This window comes from Podarcis raffonei, chromosome 8 (genome assembly GCF_027172205.1).
Source record: "Podarcis raffonei isolate rPodRaf1 chromosome 8, rPodRaf1.pri, whole genome shotgun sequence".
NCBI lineage: Eukaryota > Metazoa > Chordata > Lepidosauria > Squamata > Lacertidae > Podarcis > Podarcis raffonei.
In genome coordinates this window covers 4304144-4321910 of record NC_070609.1, presented here as the reverse complement: position 1 = coordinate 4321910, position 17767 = coordinate 4304144, and the positions used below count along the sequence as shown (strand labels likewise).

Below are 17767 nucleotides of genomic sequence, written 5' to 3'. Positions count from 1 at the left end.
TTTAACTTTTTTAACTGCTTTATACCAATCTGCTGTTGCAACATATCCACCAAATCTTGTTTCATATTTTTAACTAACATTTTAGTTTTCTTTCTATTTCTTCTAATACTTCTTGAACATGGGATAATGGTGGTTCTATTGTTAGTACCAAGTCATCTGCAAAGACTTGAACAGCTTTCTTATTTCTACACCCCATTCACTGCACACACTCTGTGTTGGTGAAGTAGCTCAACACACTAAACATTACTGGTGATACCTGGGAGTTAGTGGCCAGTGTGCTATAAACCATGGAATGAAGCCGCACAGATGAGATTTCCGGACTTTTGGAATGGAAGTTTCAAGGTCTAAGCATAGCTGTCAACTTACAGATTTGAAAATAAGGGGCCAGCAACCTCAAAAATAAGGGATCCGCAGCCAAAATAAGGGATTTTAGTCAACCAGCAGCCAAACGAAGCCTCAAGCGGTGGTTCCCACAGCGCAGCAACCCGGCAAAGGGGATGCAGCAAGGAAAACCACCCTCACCTCTCTGCTGGGAAGCACTGAGCAAAGGCGAGTCCCCAGGCAACGCGGCCGATTTGATCGGCACAAGGCATGCAAGCTCCACCCCCCAGTCGTTCTTAGACTCCTTATTGGGTGAGCAACGCAGCCAAGCAACACAGTTGGAGCCTCCCTCCTCCCTGGCCGGCAGGGAGGGAGGGAGAGGAGCTGCTTCCTTTGAAACCCGGGAAATTTAAGGGACATCCTCAATAAGGGACAGCAGCGGGACACAGCGCTGGGATAAGGGAGTTTCCCGCCAAATAAGGGACAGTTGACAGCTATGGGTCTAAGTCAAGCCCCATGACACCCTCCAGCAAGCACAACCATATAATGATGGGGCTGAGGAGGAGGTGTGGTTGTCCAGAACACCTGGAAGGGACCCTGTGCGGGGGGGGGGGGGTGTGACAAAACCAAAATTACAGGACATCCCAGAGGTGGACGGTACCCTGTGGCTCAGGTCTTTCTGATGATGCCTCCTCTGCTGACTATATTTCAGACCACATCAGCACCATCTTCTCCCTGAATGGTCAGGGTAGTCCCTGAATGGTTAGGGTAGCTCTCCCAAAACCAGAGCGTCTCTGCAAATGTAGTAAACAGGAACCTGATACTTTGGAGCATTATTTTCTTTTCTTGTGATTTTGGCATTTATGCCAGAAGACAATTATTAGAGGCCTTACAACTCAACAGGCTCAATTCTATGCTACCAACGGTTCAGGACCTGCTCTCGGACAGGAATGATCAAATTACTTTAATAGTGGTTGAATTTTTGAGTGCTGTCCATGTAGAAAGACTGGGCCATTATAAAGAGATTTAGTGGTTCTTAATTGATCGGTGATGTGGTAGTGTTGTCTTGTGTTATATATGTAAATTGATTTTCTCTGGAGTTAAAGATCTGACTGGGACAAACCTTGTTGTGTTGAGATTGTATTTTGCACAATTTGTATACGGTGTCTGTTTGATAATGTGTGGTTTGCTATGCCTAATAAAGGATATAATGTAGTCACCGCTGGCTGTTGTGGAGAGGAAGAAACGAGACCTGGATTGCTGTTTCTCTGCCTCTGCTGCACAATATTAGAACTTGGGGAAAGTCCAGGGAGACCAGGGCAGGCAGGTTAATTTAGGACAAACATGAGAATGTCCTCCTTCTCACATCAGGCCATGAACTCGTGTCAGGAGCTGGAGTCAAACACAGGACAGCAATAAAAGAAAAACTAAGTGAAGTTAACTCTATATTCAAGAAACCAAAACAGCACAGGCCTAGTGATCGCAGCAACTCTTCCCAGTAGGTCCAGAGGGAGGAGAAACTGGAGGGGGGGTGGTTATCAAATAATGGAGGCATATAATTAGGACAAAAAAATTGGATTCCAGGTGGAAAGATCAAAATTGGAAACAGAACTGTTAGAGCCCAAAACTAAGGATGTATAACTTGCTGTTGAAATGGAATACTCAGGATGAAACGGTGAAATCTGTTATGATTAAGTGGGCACAAGATGTTGGACATAATATTATGTTTGCTGACTGGGAACAGTTATGGACCACAGGTATGAAGTTTACGGCATGCAATGCCTTAAGAGAGAATATTATGAAAATGATATACAGGTGGTACATGACCCCAGTCAAGCTTGCAAAAATCTATCATTTGCCCGATAACAAATGTTGGAAATGCAAAGAAACAGAAGGTACATTCTTTCACCTTTGGTGGACGTGCCCAAGGATTAAGGTTCTCTGGGAGATGATATATAATGAATTGAAAAAGGTATTTAAATATACCTTCTTGAAGAAACCAGAGGCCTTTCTTCTGGGCATAGTCGGCCAACAGTGTTAAAGAAGGACAGAACCTTTTTAATGTATGCCACAACAGCAGCAAGAATACTTATCGCAAAGTATTGGAAGACACAAGATCTACCCACCCTGGAAGAATGGCAGATGAAGGTGATGGACTATATGGAAGTGGCAGAAATGACCGGCAGAATCCGAGACCAGGGAGAAGAGTTGGTGGAAGAAGATTGGAAGAAATTTAAAGACTATTTACAGAAATATTGCAAAATTAATGAATGTTAGAATGATGTTGGATTAAAAGTTATGTGGTTTTTAGCTATAATGCTATAAGGAGTATGAAAAAATGGACTATTAATAAGTAAAAATCCAATATTACATTATTTTAAGATTAAAGATTAGGATAAGCAAAGAGGGGAAGGATTTGCTGAACTGACAAATTAAACTGGAATACAAAACGGGAGGTTAGAGGAGGTCCGGAAACTAGGTAAATGAAAGAATGTAATGGAAAGATGGAACTGTTTTTTATTTGTATTTTTCTTTTTCTTTTTTCTTTTTGTAAAACTTTAATAAATATTTTATTTAAAAAAAGAGAGAGAGAGAGAAGCTGGAGGGGGAGCTCCATCAGTTGAAGACCCTCAACCAGCAACTGGAGGGGCAGGCCAAGTGATTGAGCGGCAGCCTGAGAAGAGCATGGTGAGCTCATTCTGCTGCTCCTACTGCAGGATCTGACCTCTCTTTGCAGTGCCTTGGACTCAGAGCTGAAGGACAGCCAAGCACAGGTCAGAGGGAGGAGAACCTGGAGCGCAAGCAGTGCCTGCAGGAGACGGTCCGGAGCTAGAACCAGACAATCTTGGAGCTAGAAATGGCTGAATGCGAGGCTAGGGAAGCCTCTGTTCCGTTCTTAATTGCCTAGCCAATAATTCCCCAGATTTATTAGCAAATTCTTTTGCCTTAAGTTTTTATTTTCCATTCTACTTCTTGATTTATAATCGAGAATTTTCTAAGACTGGGGATTTCTAAGAAAAGTAATATCAACAATGGGAGAGTGATTCTCCAAGGGCATAAAGGCTATTTATGAGAAACAACAAGCCAGTCTGATAATTAATAGCAGGAAAACAGAATATATTCCCACAGAAAAAGGCACGAGACAAGGCTGCCCACTCTCTCCCCTAATATTCAGATTAACTTTGGAAATACTCAACTCGGAACTGAGAGAGGAAGAAGAAATTAAAGGGATTATGACAGGAAAAGAAGTTTTCAAGCTGAAAGCCTTTGCAGACAACATAATTTTAACAGTGGAAGATCTGGAGTTGAGTATCCCTAAAGCATTGGAAAAGATAACAGAATTTGGCAAGGTCTCTGGTTTTAAGCTAAACAGAAGAAAGACCAAATTCATGGTTAAAAATATTTGGGATTAGGAGAAAAAGATATTGTAGGGGAAATTGGGTTTACAGATAGTGAAAAAAGCAAAATATCTGGGAACTGAAATAACAAAGTACATTAATCTTTTCAATGATAATTATAAAAAAAAACTTGGAAAGAAATTTAAAAAGATTTAGAGATTTGGACCAGGTTAAAGTTGTCATTTTGGGGAAGAATCTCAGTAATTAAAATGAGTGTATTCCCGAAAATGCTTTTTCTCTTCCAAATGATCTCGATCATAGTTAAATGCTTTGAGGAATGGAGTTAAGTTAAATGCTTTGAGGAATGGAGTAAAGACCTGATAAGGTATATCTGGCAAGATAGGAAACCCCACATAAAATACAAATTGCTGATGGACAAGAGAGAAAGAGGTGGGTTTGCACTTCCTAACCTAAGATTATACTATGATGCAGAGTGTCTAATCTGGATAAAAGACTGGATTTTATTAGAAAGAACAGATATTTCTAAGATCTAATATCCAGCGGGTGCAGAATGCTGCAGCGAGACTCCTTATGGGGTCTTCGCTGCGAGATCACATTCATCCGGTGCTATATCAACTGCACTGGCTCCCGGTGGAGTACAGGATCAGGTTTAAGGTGCTGGTTTTAACCTTTAAAGCCCTATACGGCCTAGGACCCTCGTACCTACGGGACCGCCTCTCCTGGTATGCCCCACAGAGAAACTTACGGTCTTCAAATAAAAACATCTTGAAGGTCCCAGGCCACAGAGAAGTTAGGCTGGCCTCAACTAGAGCCAGGGCTTTTTCGGCTGTGGCTCCGACCTGGTGGAACACTCTGTCACAAGAGACTAGGGCCCTGCGGGACTTGACATCTTTCCGCAGGGCCTGCAAGACAGAGCTGTTCCGCCAGGCCTTTGGCCAGGGCGCAGCCTGACCCCCTCCCTCGGCAATCTTCGCGGAGCTCTGGCCCAATGGTGGCCAGTGGCTTGAATTTAATTAATTTTATAATGAATGATTTTAGAGTATTGTTTGTGTTGTACTTTTGTATTGTTTTATTGTTGTTAGCCGCCCTGAGCCCGGCTTCGGCTGGGGAGGGCGGGATATAAATAAAATTTATTATTTATTTATTATTATTATTTTGGATTTAGAAAGCTACAGCAACAGGTTCAGGTGGCATGCCTACCTTGGTTATAATAAGGCTAAAGTCCACAGAGGGTTTACCAATCACATTCTTAGAAATGCTTTGTATAAAGTATGGACTAGACATCAACCATTACTAGAACCACTAACTCCATGGTGGCTGTCCCCGCTGGTGGCTTCGGTCATAAAAAAGACTGAATATGGAGAACAACTGGGCAACCTGTAGACAATTGTTCATAGAAGACCAAGGTTTAATCAAGATAAATTGAATGCTGATAGACTATTCCTTTCTCTGCCCCCCCCATCTTTGTCCCTTTCTTGTGTCTGTTCTTCTACCTCCTAGTGAAATTTACGGAGCAAACCCCCTTTTAGAAGCAAGGGAGATGGGAACTCACGCCTCTAAGCATCCAGGCTGGACACCCTCCTGGCAACAAGGCTTCCGTGAAGCCTTTTTGCCCCAGGGAGGACTCCGATACCCCTCTCCAGTTCGTTCTCTGAAGCTGGAAGGAACTAAGAGGGAGGAAAGGTCTCTCCAAGTCTAAACTGAGAGACCTCTGCAATTTCTCATGGGTAGCTTTCATCCACCATCTGGAGCCGGCATCTCAATGGCCGCCCCATGGCTCCTTTAACATCACAAAGATGCAGGCACTTAGATCTTACCTAGCTGACGGAGAGCTCTCGTGGACCCAGAGAGAGGGAGGAGCCAAGATGGCGACGGAGACAGCAGCCTAGTCAGGCTCTCCTGCTTTCAGTTAAGCTTTTAAGTAGTTTTTAGCCACTTCTTGGTTTTAAACTCACAGTTCTAACGTCTTACCAGCTGCTTTATCACCTCATCGCTTATCTTTGCTTTTAGTTTATTGTTTTATTGTTTTACTGCTCAATTTGTCCTATTGCAAAAACGGATGCCTGATGAAGCCTGTTGCTGTCAATGACTTGCTGTTTTCTCTACTGGCTAAAAACTTGGATTATTAGGAGGAACATGGTTCAACCACCAGCTTGATAGGAGAAGTACTGCAACTTGCATTGGTGACAAAAGTTCCCTTTCTCCCATTGAAACAAATTGAGGCAAAGAAATTGAGAAATTGAGGCAAACAAATTGAGGCCGGTGGGATTAGGACAGTGCTGCTTTAGAAGTACTGCAGGAATCGATCCCATTGTCCCGGAAAGAACCCCAACGGAGCTAAAGAGCCGAGGTGAGAGTCTTACCAACTTGACCTTTGCAAGATAAATAATGGTGACGACCAGGAAACGTGCTGAGACATAGATTCACTAAGGGCCAAGTCCCTTCAATGTGTGCTTGTGAAATGAAAACATCTGAATCTCTACATCATGTTATGTTTATCTGCCCTTTGTACAGTTCAGCCCGTGCTAGTATACTAAACTCCATAATCCAGCCTATGGCTGACAAACCAGTAGACCTACAGCTTGCCTGGGTTCTTCAAGATGTGGATCCTTATATTACCCTACAGGTTGCTAAATTCCTAACAGCCGTCCTCTCGTACAAGAGACGGAATGGAATGTTAGCTGATTATTGATAGTTATAAGAATTTTCTATAATGACATCAGATATTGATTTTAGTGTAGTGCCTAAAATTTTTAATCTTAATCTTAAACTTTTTTTTATGAACGGCTAATATCTGTCCTTGTGAGTTGTGAACTGTGTTATACTACTTGTGGTTTGTACGAGTCCGCTGTTTTATTTGATTTGTTTTGTTGTGTTGTGTTTCATGATGGGCGTAAAGCCGAATAAACATTTTGATTTGGTGACGACCAGGAGTGGCTGTAAAACATCAGGCTTTTATCGGAGTGATCGAAGATCCCTCTCTAAAAGAGCCACCCTAAAGGGAGCACAAACAAAAAGCACTCGGCCCTTTAAGAATAGGAGTAAAGCCAAGCCGAGTGAGAACCAGCAGGAAATTGAAACTTCTCCCTCCTGCATTGAATGGCCGGCTGTGCAGAGAGAGGATTGTGTAGAAGAATACCACAACAAAGGGCCAATAAAGCCCAAAGTAAATCCAAACACAATTGGTACAGTCATCGAAGTACTCCCAAAACAGAGACTTAAATCCCAAGCTTCTCCTGAACCATCTCAAGCCCATGAAGTGGAAGAACTAATGTTAAAACAAATTGCAGAGATGTCCTCGGAAAACCCTAAAACATCAAGAGACTCCTGCTTCCAACTTGAGACAAATGAGGATGAGGATTTGTCAGTTACCAAATGGCTTGTGCTTTTAACTGAGGATATTGAAAATATAAAATCTTATCTGACCACCTGCACAAAAATCCTCACTATAATGATGGACACTTGCAAAACTCTCTGTAGGGAATCCAGCGGGGTGACTGTAGAATTGAAAAGTAATAACAACTTCCTTCCTACCACCTGCAAAAACAAATCACCAAGGAAGGCCAAGAGATCTTGTAGGGCTACTGCCTTGAATAGGAGGCCCATAAGGGTAAAAAAGAGCAGAAATGTAAAAAAATTTAAAGCAGTGCGTTATAAAAAAAATGGATTTTAAAAAGCTTTTTAATCTTCTCAAGAGTATTCCAATAACCGAGACCAGTGGGAACACTGAGAAACTTTTAACCAGGAAATCTTCTAAGCAAAAACGTTCTATAAACCCTTGCCCTGACGCTGCGATGGATTGCTTGGAACAATTAACACCTACCCCAACACCTAACTCCAAGCAAGACATTCTGATCCAAGATCCATGGTTTGACATTCTATCTGTGGATGAAACCACTCCCTCTAAGAAGAGAAATCTGACAAATCTAACAAATAAAAACTGGAATCTGGTGCTGTACCGAAACAAACTCATTTTATCAAATTATCCTAAACCTCCAGGACTTCTGTCACAAGAAGAGCATAAAGCCCATTTATTGAACCTTTTAAAGATCTATATGCCAGGCAAACTTACGCTTGTTAAATCTTCCTCTCCTTACGCGATTACAGGATTGATCTCAGGAGGGAAATTTGAATTACTGGTAACAAATGTTTATTTCCCCCCTGGGGGGCAGCTAGTGGACCTCCATTCCAAATGGGAAACACTTGAAGAACACCTAACTTTCTGTTACACTAAGTTCCCAAATATTTCATCAGTCATGGGAGGTGATTTTAATGCTCGTACAGCTGCAAACTGGGAAGCGCTAGGCAAGGCCAAATGGTGGGTCATAAATGATCACCAGAACTTGGACCTCCCCCCCTATATACAGAGAAAACCGAAAGATAATAGGGTTAACGAAGCGGGAACCCTTCTTTATCAGCTGATTTTACGTTTGAATTTGATAATTTTAAACGGAAATTGTCCCCCGAATATTCCGGGTGAGTTCACTCATTTGAGCACACTTACAAATAGTGTTCTCGATTATTTTATTGTTTCTAGAGATTTATTCCCAAATTTTTCTTATTTTAAAATAGAAAACGTGCAAATGAGCGACCATCTCCCCTTGAGTGCCAAGCTTTCCCTAGACTGGCAGTCTATCAAGTCTAGACACCCCATATATATGGGAATAAATACTGCAGAACAAGTGAGAGGAATAAAATGGTCAGTAACTCAAGCCCAAAAATATATGGAATTTTTCCAACAAGAGATAATTCAAACCTATGTTGTTTTAGATTTGGATCTATATGGGCATGAACAAATTATTAATTCATTCTCTCTGCTTACAGAAGATCTTATGCCCTTTTTTACAGTACCAGCCATCCAAGTAAATCGGGCCCATTTTAAGACTGGTGCCCCTTGGTTTAACTTAAAATGCAAACAAGCTAGACGACATCTCTGTGCCATTTACAATGAATATAAATCTTCTGGTGCTTTAGTATTACCTAGGAATTACCAGCAAGCAAAAACAGCATATAAGCAAGCCCAGAAAATGGCTAAGAAAGAGTGGCAACAAAATCGTTGGCAGGCGCTTATAGACGCCTCTAGTTCATGTAGCTCACGGCAATTTTGGCAATTGGTTAATAGAAGATCAAGGAGATACCCCTTAACAATAATTCCTGCCCCGGTCTGGGAATCCTTTTTAAGGAAATATTTTGCATCACCAGATTCCAATACCAACGCTCTTGATGATGTAGTTGATCATCTCCCCATCTGGGCTCCTACTGACCCCGATGAAATCTTGAATTTAATCTCTAAGCTTAAAATCGGCAAAGCCCTTGGGCCAGATTTGGTCCCGGCGGAAGCCATAAAACTACATTCCGACTGGTGGGCAAAAATCCTGGCTGTTACTTTTGATGCTATTAATGCAACTGGAAGGGTGCCAAAAATATGGAAGGACGCTATTATAATTCCAATATATAAAAAAGGCTCCCCAGACGACCCGGAGAATTATAGGAATATCAGTTTACTGTCAATAGTTGGAAAGATATACGCACGTTTTCTGCTGAACAGACTTACCCAATGGGCTGAAGAAAAGAAACTGATAGGCCCCGAGCAAGCAGGATTTAGACCAAACCAGTCAACTACGGACCATGTTTTAGTCTTGCACCACCTAGCCCGGAAATATTCCTCTTCAAACCGAGGCCAACTTTGTGCGGCTTTTATTGACCTTAAGGCTGCATTTGACAGCATCCCCAGAAGGTTACTCTGGGAAAAGTTTGCCCGATGGGGAATTGATAGAAGACTTTTATGGTTAATAATCCAGCTGCATGAGGGGTCGACTGCTAGGGTGAGAATAACCCCAGCCGGCGATCTCACAAACTCTGTGCCCATCAACAGAGGAGTCCGGCAAGGATGTATCCTAGCTCCTTTTCTTTTCAATTTATTCATTAGTGACATGAGGATACCATTGGCTGAATTTCAGGAAACCATCCATGCCCCCCGTCTCGCAAACTATCGTTGCCCATTATTACTCTATGCTGATGACGCTGTGATTTTATCCTTCTCAAGAATTGGCCTCAGGAGAGCATTAAAACTCTTTGTTTCATATTGTAAAACAAATTCTCTCACTATAAATCAATCTAAATCAAAAGTACTAATTTTCTCAAAAAGTCGGAAATCCTATAAGTGGCAATAAGATGGAAAACCTATGGAACAGGTCTATAAATTTCAATATCTGGGAGTTTTTCTCCAATATAATCTGGGTTGGAAGGCGCATATTGCACACATTTTAAACAAGGCCAAGGCCCTATCCTTTGCGCTTTTGTGCTTTTTCTTTTCGGACGGGGCTCTTCATGTTCCATCCGCCTTGAAAGTATTTAAAGCTAAAGTAATTGCAACATTGGCATATGCTGTTATGGAAAAACGATAAACGAGATCCTCTCCATTGCGAAATCCGTCTTTAATTCAAGGGAGGAACGGAAAAGGAAGGACCAAAAACCAGAGCTCCCACGAGTGCTAGCCTAGGCCACCGGGGTTCCCCCTCTCAGGGAAAAGCAAAAAGGAAGGGGGTATGAACAGCCAGATAGGCACACCTGCTTCCATTGGGATGAGGTGGGACATATAAAAAGATATTGCCCCCTATTGACCGGCCTCCAGGAGTCCAGAACAAGGACAGCAGACTTTAGAGACCCAAAGACCTCGAGACCAGAATACAGAGAAGCCAACCAGCCCCAGTGTTCAGGGAACCCACTCCTATGTGTGGACCCTTTCAAGTGCAAACCCAGATGGCTCCTCCTCCTCCCATACCATGACCCAGGAATCCACCTAATAGTCATAATCCTTTCAACCACCCAAATCGCTCTGCAAACTCTTCCCATGAGATGGTGATGGAAGACTACAGTGATTACTGACAATCAGAAGCAGATCCCGCCTCTTTTCCTTTTCTCTGTCCAATCTTACAGCTATCTTCCTCTGATCCTATCTGCACCACGCAGATAGATGGACAATCCTATGACTGCCTGCTCAATACAGGAGCCACATATTCTACCCTTATCAATAGTCACTTGGCCCCGGAAGAAGAAACTAGGACCGTAATGGGACTAGACGGAATCCCCCGAATTTGCCCCCTCTCCAAGCCCGCCAAAGTGTCAGTCGGACCTTTGTCAGTTAAACACACTTTCTTGCTGACGTCTAGCCCCGTCAATCTCTTAGGAAGGGATCTGCTTTGTAAGTTAAATGCCACTATCCAATGTGGCCAGGAGGGAATTTACCTACATATGCCCAATGAGTCAATTTTCAACTTTCAAGGGGTCTTACAAGAATTAAAAAAGATGATGGGGATAACTTTTACTAAAAAACCGGAGGCATTTCTATTAAGTATTTTAGATAAAGAGATCCCAAAAAATCTAAGAGGGGTATTCTTGTATGTAACTGCAGCGGCTCGTATACTTGTGGCCAAGGGATGGAAAGATCACGAGGCTCCAAAAATAACAGATTGGCAAATCAAATTACAGGAATTGGTGGAGAAGGCTCAACTGACTAGTAAACTCAGAGGAAACTCAAAGCAAAAATTTGCAGGGAAATGGGATGGTTATCGAAGATATGTTCAAAAATACAATAATAGTTTTGACTCCGTGCTAGCATTTGAGTGATAAAGGAACTAAAAGGAGGTGGACAACAAATAAGGATTTATTATGTTTTCAGAATGTATTAGAAAAATTATATAGAAAGGTTTATTGTTTTGTGTACATTCAAATGTAAGATAAAATATATGCAAAGGGACTTGACAGGAAGTCAAAGTTGAAGAAAAGATTTTGGAAGATAAAAGGGGAAAAATATTTATTATCATTATTATCCTTTTGTGTGCTGGTGTGGGTGTGTGGGTGTCTGCACATATGTGTGTTGTTGTATGCAATGTTTGGGAGGAAATAAGACGGTAAATAACAAATAACAAACTAAATATTGATGTATGTAATTTTTATTTCTTAATTATATTTAGTGGTAGTATGGCTGTATTGTTTTTTGTAACATAAAATCATTCAATAAAAGTGATTTTTTAAAAAAAAGATAACAAGAACCTCGACCTCCCCCTTGAACTCCTGAATGGGGTCCTCCCTTGGCTATGGGGAACCGAATCCACATCAGTTGGACTTTTGAAGTCTGCAACTCCCGTAAAGGTAAATTACAGGAAGGATTTGCCTTTTCCCTGCACCAGACCGTATCCTCTACCAAAAGAAGCAATAGAGGGGCTCACCCCAATGATTGAGTTCTTAAAAATGGTTATTCTAGTTCCTTGCGCCTCTCCGTGCAACACCCCCCTACTTCCTGTCTGTAAGCCCCACACGAATCCCGTAAAATGGCACTTAGTTCAGGACCTAAGGCTTGTAAACTCCTTTGTTATTCCCCGACACGCCATAGTAGCTAACCCTCACCACCTCCTGAGCACAATTCCTGAGGGAACTGTAGTTTATTCAGTCATTGACTTGTGCTCTGCCTTCTTCAGTATCCCTGTGGATGCAGAAAGTCAATTCCTTTTTGCCTTTACTTGGCAAACCAGCCAGTTAACATGGACACAACTCCCTCAGGGATACGTAGAATCCCCAGTGATACTGCACCAGGACCTATTGGATGTCACTCTTCCAGGAGGCTCCACCCTCCTTTTATACGTTGATGATATCTTACTATGTGGGCGGGACTTAGAATCTTGTAAATCGGACACCATAGCTCTCCTCACAATATTGGCGTACAAAGGACATAAGGTGTCCCCAAAGAAAATACAACATTGCCAGAAAGAAGTAAAATACCTCGGGCCATATCTTGGGGGAAGGGACCCGTGCCCTCTCCACCGACAGGATAGAAGCTATAACAAAACTACCCCTTCCAAAGACAAAAAGGCAACTTAAAGGCTTCATCGGGATGAGCGGGTTCTGTCGTGCCTGGATTCCCCGGTATGGAGAATTCACCCGTCCCCTCACTGCCATGACCCATGACAATGCCCCAGAACAACTCAAATGGTCTGCAGAGGCACTTGAAGCTTTTGAATCCATCAAGCGAGAATTAAGATCCTCACCTGCCCTTGGACCCCCTGACTTCCGGCTGCCCTTCTCCCTGTTTGTACATGAAAATAAAGGGGTAGCTTCAGGTGTCCTCACACAGCCCTTCCAAGGAAGAAACTGTTGGGATTCACAGGATGCTGTGTAAGTAAGTCTGCAGGCTTCAGTTTGCAACAGGCTGATGCAATACTCTCTGTGGAAGTGCTGGGTCAGAATGATTCAGCAGTAATGTGATTGGCTGTCACCGGTTTAAAAGTAAAGCCTGTTAAATAGTAGTGGTGGTGGAGGAGTGGTGTAGATGAGTGTGGAGTCTTCTTTTGCCTCAAGGTGCAGGTACTCTGCCTGATTATATGAACTGCTTCTGTAGATATTTGTATATATATTTAGCTCACATTAAGCAATACTGCACCAAAGAACCTGGGACTCTGAGCATTCTGCTAAAAGCGCCGCGAGAAATTCGCGACAGAAACAGACCAGTTACCTACTATAGCCTCTGTCAGGGAACTGCCATCGGAACGAGAGGAAGAGGAGAGGCTCCACGACGATGCTGGAGAGGGGCCAAGTAGGGAGAGGGGCCAAGTAGGGAGAGAGGCAGGTCTCCTGTTGGGGAAGAAATTCAGCGCGACACCAGGGATGGAGGGGGGCCAATGGGGGAAGCGGAGAGCAGGCTCAGAGACTCTTCACTGGACACCAGCGGAGAGAGCACAGGTCCTCCGCTACCCACGCCCACCCTGCGCAGAAGGCTTCCGCGCAGGGAGGCTAGGAGGAGACTGGGCGTCAAAGAACTTTTATGTTGGAAAAGGTTGAAGAAATGCCCACTGTCGGATTCTGCCAGCGACTGAGCAGCCACGAAGTGAGGGGCTGTCCAGCCAGGAAAGGTTTAACCAGGCCACCTACCCAGGAGTGGCGGCAACTTACGCACGAGCAACCCCATAACCATTAGAGCCTCCAACTAGATACCACGGCCATGGGAAATGTGGTGTGCCTCAGAGCAGTGGCAGCAGCAGCGTTACTTTTGGGAAAGGCACAAGAGATTGTGTTAGGGCACGACCTGACTAGAAATGTCCCCCATGCTGTAGCCACCCTCCTTAACCTACAGGGGTGCCAACGTTTTACTATACAAAGACTAAATAGGTATGAGGCCATCCTCCTCAGCCCTTCAAATGTAGCAATCAAAAGGGTGAATTCCCTTAACCCCACAACTCTCCTACCCCTCCCTGATGATGGCTCACCACATCATGATTGCTCCCAAGTAGTTCGTCACGCTGAGAAACCACGGGAAGACCTAGATTACATTCCCCCCCCCTTGGAGGACCCAGACCTCATTATATATACAGATGGGAGCTCAAAGATAGTGGGAGGAGAGCATAAGAGTGGCTACGCAGTCGTGACTGCCACTGACATCCTAGAAGCTCGCCCCATCCATGCCAAATATAGCACACAGGCAGCTAAACTAATTGCACTCATCTGAGCCTGTGAACTGGGGGCGGGACAAAGAATTACAATCTATACAGACTCAAGATATTGTTTCCGACTGGTTCATGCTACAGGGCAGATTTGGCTCCAAAGGGGTTTCCTGACAGCTGCAGGTACCCAGATTGCCCGCACACCCTTAGTTGAACGCCTGATGAACTCTATACATCTCCCCGAGGCCAACTTACGCACGAGCAACCCCATAACCATTACAGTTACAAACAGGAATTAAAGTGGTAAAAAAAGTAAAGTATCTGGGAATATGGCTAACTATGAAAAATATAAATCTGATAATGGACAACTATACAAGCACCTGGAACGAGATTAAAAGGGACTTAGATACTTCGAACAGAATAAAACTTTCATGGTCAGGAAGAATGGCGGCCATTAAAATGAACATACTTCCGAAAATGTTGTTCCTATTTCAATGCATTCCGAAGCAGCCCTACAGCCCCTATCACCAGATAACGAATTCCAAGGAGCTCAAATTCCTTCGGATGTTGATTTTGAACAAATGTTTTTATTCTGTTTTGCTACTAATATAAAAATGGGAAATTCGTGGAAGGGAATTGGGGTCGACCTTAGAAAAAGATTTTTAAGAATAAGTACTGATGTATAAAGACTGAGGTTTATAAGTTAAAATTGGTTAACTAAAATGAATTAAATATAATAAGGTAAAATTTGGGGACAAGAACTTGTTGAGCTAAAAATTGGAACTGGAATACAAGAAGGGGAGGTGTGGGGAAGTCAGGGAAATATGGCATTGAAAGTAAGGAATGTAAATTTTATGTGTTTTTAATTGTTTTTTGTTTTGTTTTGTTTTGTTTTGTTTTTGTTCTTTCTCTATTTTTTGAAAACTTCAATAAATGTCTTTAAAAAAAAAAAAAGATTTTGAACAAATGTATAAGACAGCAACCGTAGAGGAGCTAGAGGGTTGGAAAGAGCAAGGGGCCTCTTTGCAAGATGTCATCTGGTACCTCCCTGATAAGAGACTCCTAATGCCTAAACTTTGGGTACCAAAACACCTCAGAATCTTACACCAGTGTACCCACTGGGGAAGGGACAAACTCGTGGATACCGTTCAACGCTGCTGGTATGCACCAGGGCTAGCCCTCGCTGCAAAGGCAGCAGTAAAGAACTGCCACACCTGCCAGACTTTCAACCCGAAACATACTGCTAGATGCCCTCCAGGAGCCAGACAATGGGCTTTCGTTCCCTTCGAAAGTTTGCAAGTAGATTTGCAAGTAGTTTGCAAATCTTCGAAAGTTTGCAAGTAGATTCTTGGAAGGAACAAAAGCGATATATTTGAGTCAAAAATCCAAACTTATTATTAATAATAATTTAACAGATTCATTTGAAATCTCGAAGGGTACAAGATAGGGTTGCCCTCTGTCACCTCTTTTGTTCATAATGGTGTTAGAAGTAATTGGGGTAAAAGAATATAAATTGAAAGCATACGCTGATGATCTGGTTTTATCACTAGAGGAACCGCAAAAAAGTGTTGACAAAGGAATAGAATTATTAGAGGATTTCGGGAAACTATCCGGTTTCAGACTAAACAAAACAAAAACTAAAATGATGACCAAGAAAATGGGGTAAGATTTAAGAAACCATTTAGAGTTACTGTCAGGGAACTGCCATCAGAACGAGAGGAGGAGGAGGGGCTCCACGACGATGCTGGAGAGGGGCCAAGTAGGGAGAGAGGCAGGTCTCCTGTTGGGGAAGAAAATCAGTGCGACACCAGGGATGGAGGGGGGCCAATGGGGGAAGCGGAGAGCAGGCTCAGGGACTCTTCACTGGACACCAGCGGAGAGAGCACAGGTCCTCCGCTACCTACGCCCACCCTGCGCAGAAGGCTTCCGTGCAGGGAGGCTAGGAGGAGACTGGGCGTCAAAGAACTTTTATGTTGGAAAAGGTTGAAGAAACGCCCACTGTCGGATTCTGCCAGCGACTGAACAGCCACGAAGTGAGGGGCTGTCCAGCCAGGAAAGGTTTAACCAGGCCACCTAGCCAGGAGTGGCGGCAACTTACGCACGAGCAACCCCATAACCATTACAGTTACAAACAGGAATTAAAGTGGTAAAAAAAGTAAAGTATCTGGGAATATGGCTAACTATGAAAAATATAAATCTGACTAAGTTAGTTCTTGGTATGAGCTTTCGTGTGCATGCACACTTCTGAAGAAGTGTGCATGCACACGAAAGCTCATACCAAGAACTAACTTAGTTGGTCTTTAAGGTGCTACTGGAAGGAAAAAATTTTTTTGTTTTGACTATGGCAGACCAACACGGCTACCTTTCTGTAATATAAATCTGATAATGGACAACTATACAAGCACCTGGAACGAGATTAAAAGGGACTTAGATACTTGGAACAGAATAAAACTTTCATGGTCAGGAAGAATGGCGGCCATTAAAATGAACATACTTCCGAAAATGTTGTTCCTATTTCAATGCATTCCGGTGATTAGGGGGACCGCTATATTTAAAGATTGGCAGAAAACCCTCTCAAAATTTATATGGCAGGGGAAAAGACCAAGAGTTAAATTTAAATTACTCACAGAGGAGGATTTGCGGTACCAAATTTGAGATTATATTTCGAAGCCTCGTGCCTTTGCTGGATCAAAGAGTGGATAATGTTGAAAAATACAGATTTACTGGACCTAGAAGGCTTTAATTTAAGATTTGGATGGCACGCATATCTGTGGCACAACAAGGAGAAGGTACATAGGGGCTTTTCCAATCATATCATCAGAGGACCTCTGCTTGAGGTATGGGAAAAGAATAAGAAACTGCTTGAAAGAAATACCCCCTGGTGGTTATCCCCAATTGACATCTTAACATCAAAAAATAAATATGGCAGGGAAAGATGGACTTATGAAGATCTTCTGGTAAGAACAGAAAAAGGTTGGAAAATTAGAACATATGAAGAATTAAAAAATAAAAAGACAGGGATTGAGTGAAAAGAAATCCAGATTTCAGGTAGAGGTATTAGAAAGTAAATCCAAACTCTTGTCTAAAATGTATAACCTGTTGCTGGAGTGGACACCAAAGATGAAGCGATAAAGGAGGTTATGATAAAATGGGCAACAGATCTTGGATACAATTTAGAATATGATAGTTGGGTGAGACTTTGGAATAAGGGGGTGAAATTCACAGCCTGTGCTGCTCTTAGGGAAAATATGGAAAAGATGATGTATAGATGGTATATCACACCTGTGAAACTGGAAAAAAATGTACAAGACCGGAGATAAAGCATGCTGGAAATGTAAAATTAAGGAGGGCAATTTTTACCACATGTGGTGGTCTTGTGAAGAAATAAAAAAAAATTGGGAACTCATATACAATGAATTTTAAAAAATACACATTTCCTAAAAAAACCTGAAGCCTTCCTTTTGGGAATGGTTGGAGACGAGATTAAGAAAGAAGACTGTTTCAATATGCAACTGTAGCCGCTAGGATACTGCTAGCCCAAAATTGGAAGGTCCCAAATATCCCAACTGTTAAGGATTGGCAAACTAAATTATTTGAATATGTAGAACTGGCAAAAAGGACGCAGAAAATCAGATTTCAGAAAGGTACAAA

At 42.6% G+C, this 17767-nt stretch overlaps 1 protein-coding gene across 1 annotated transcript in view; it reads right to left on the bottom strand.

The window, feature by feature from the left end:
• The window catches only part of LOC128420217 (zinc finger protein 501-like), a 169167-nt gene that overhangs the window by 36419 nt on the left and 114981 nt on the right, over window positions 1-17767 (bottom strand). The gene's annotated exons all lie outside the window — the stretch shown is intronic.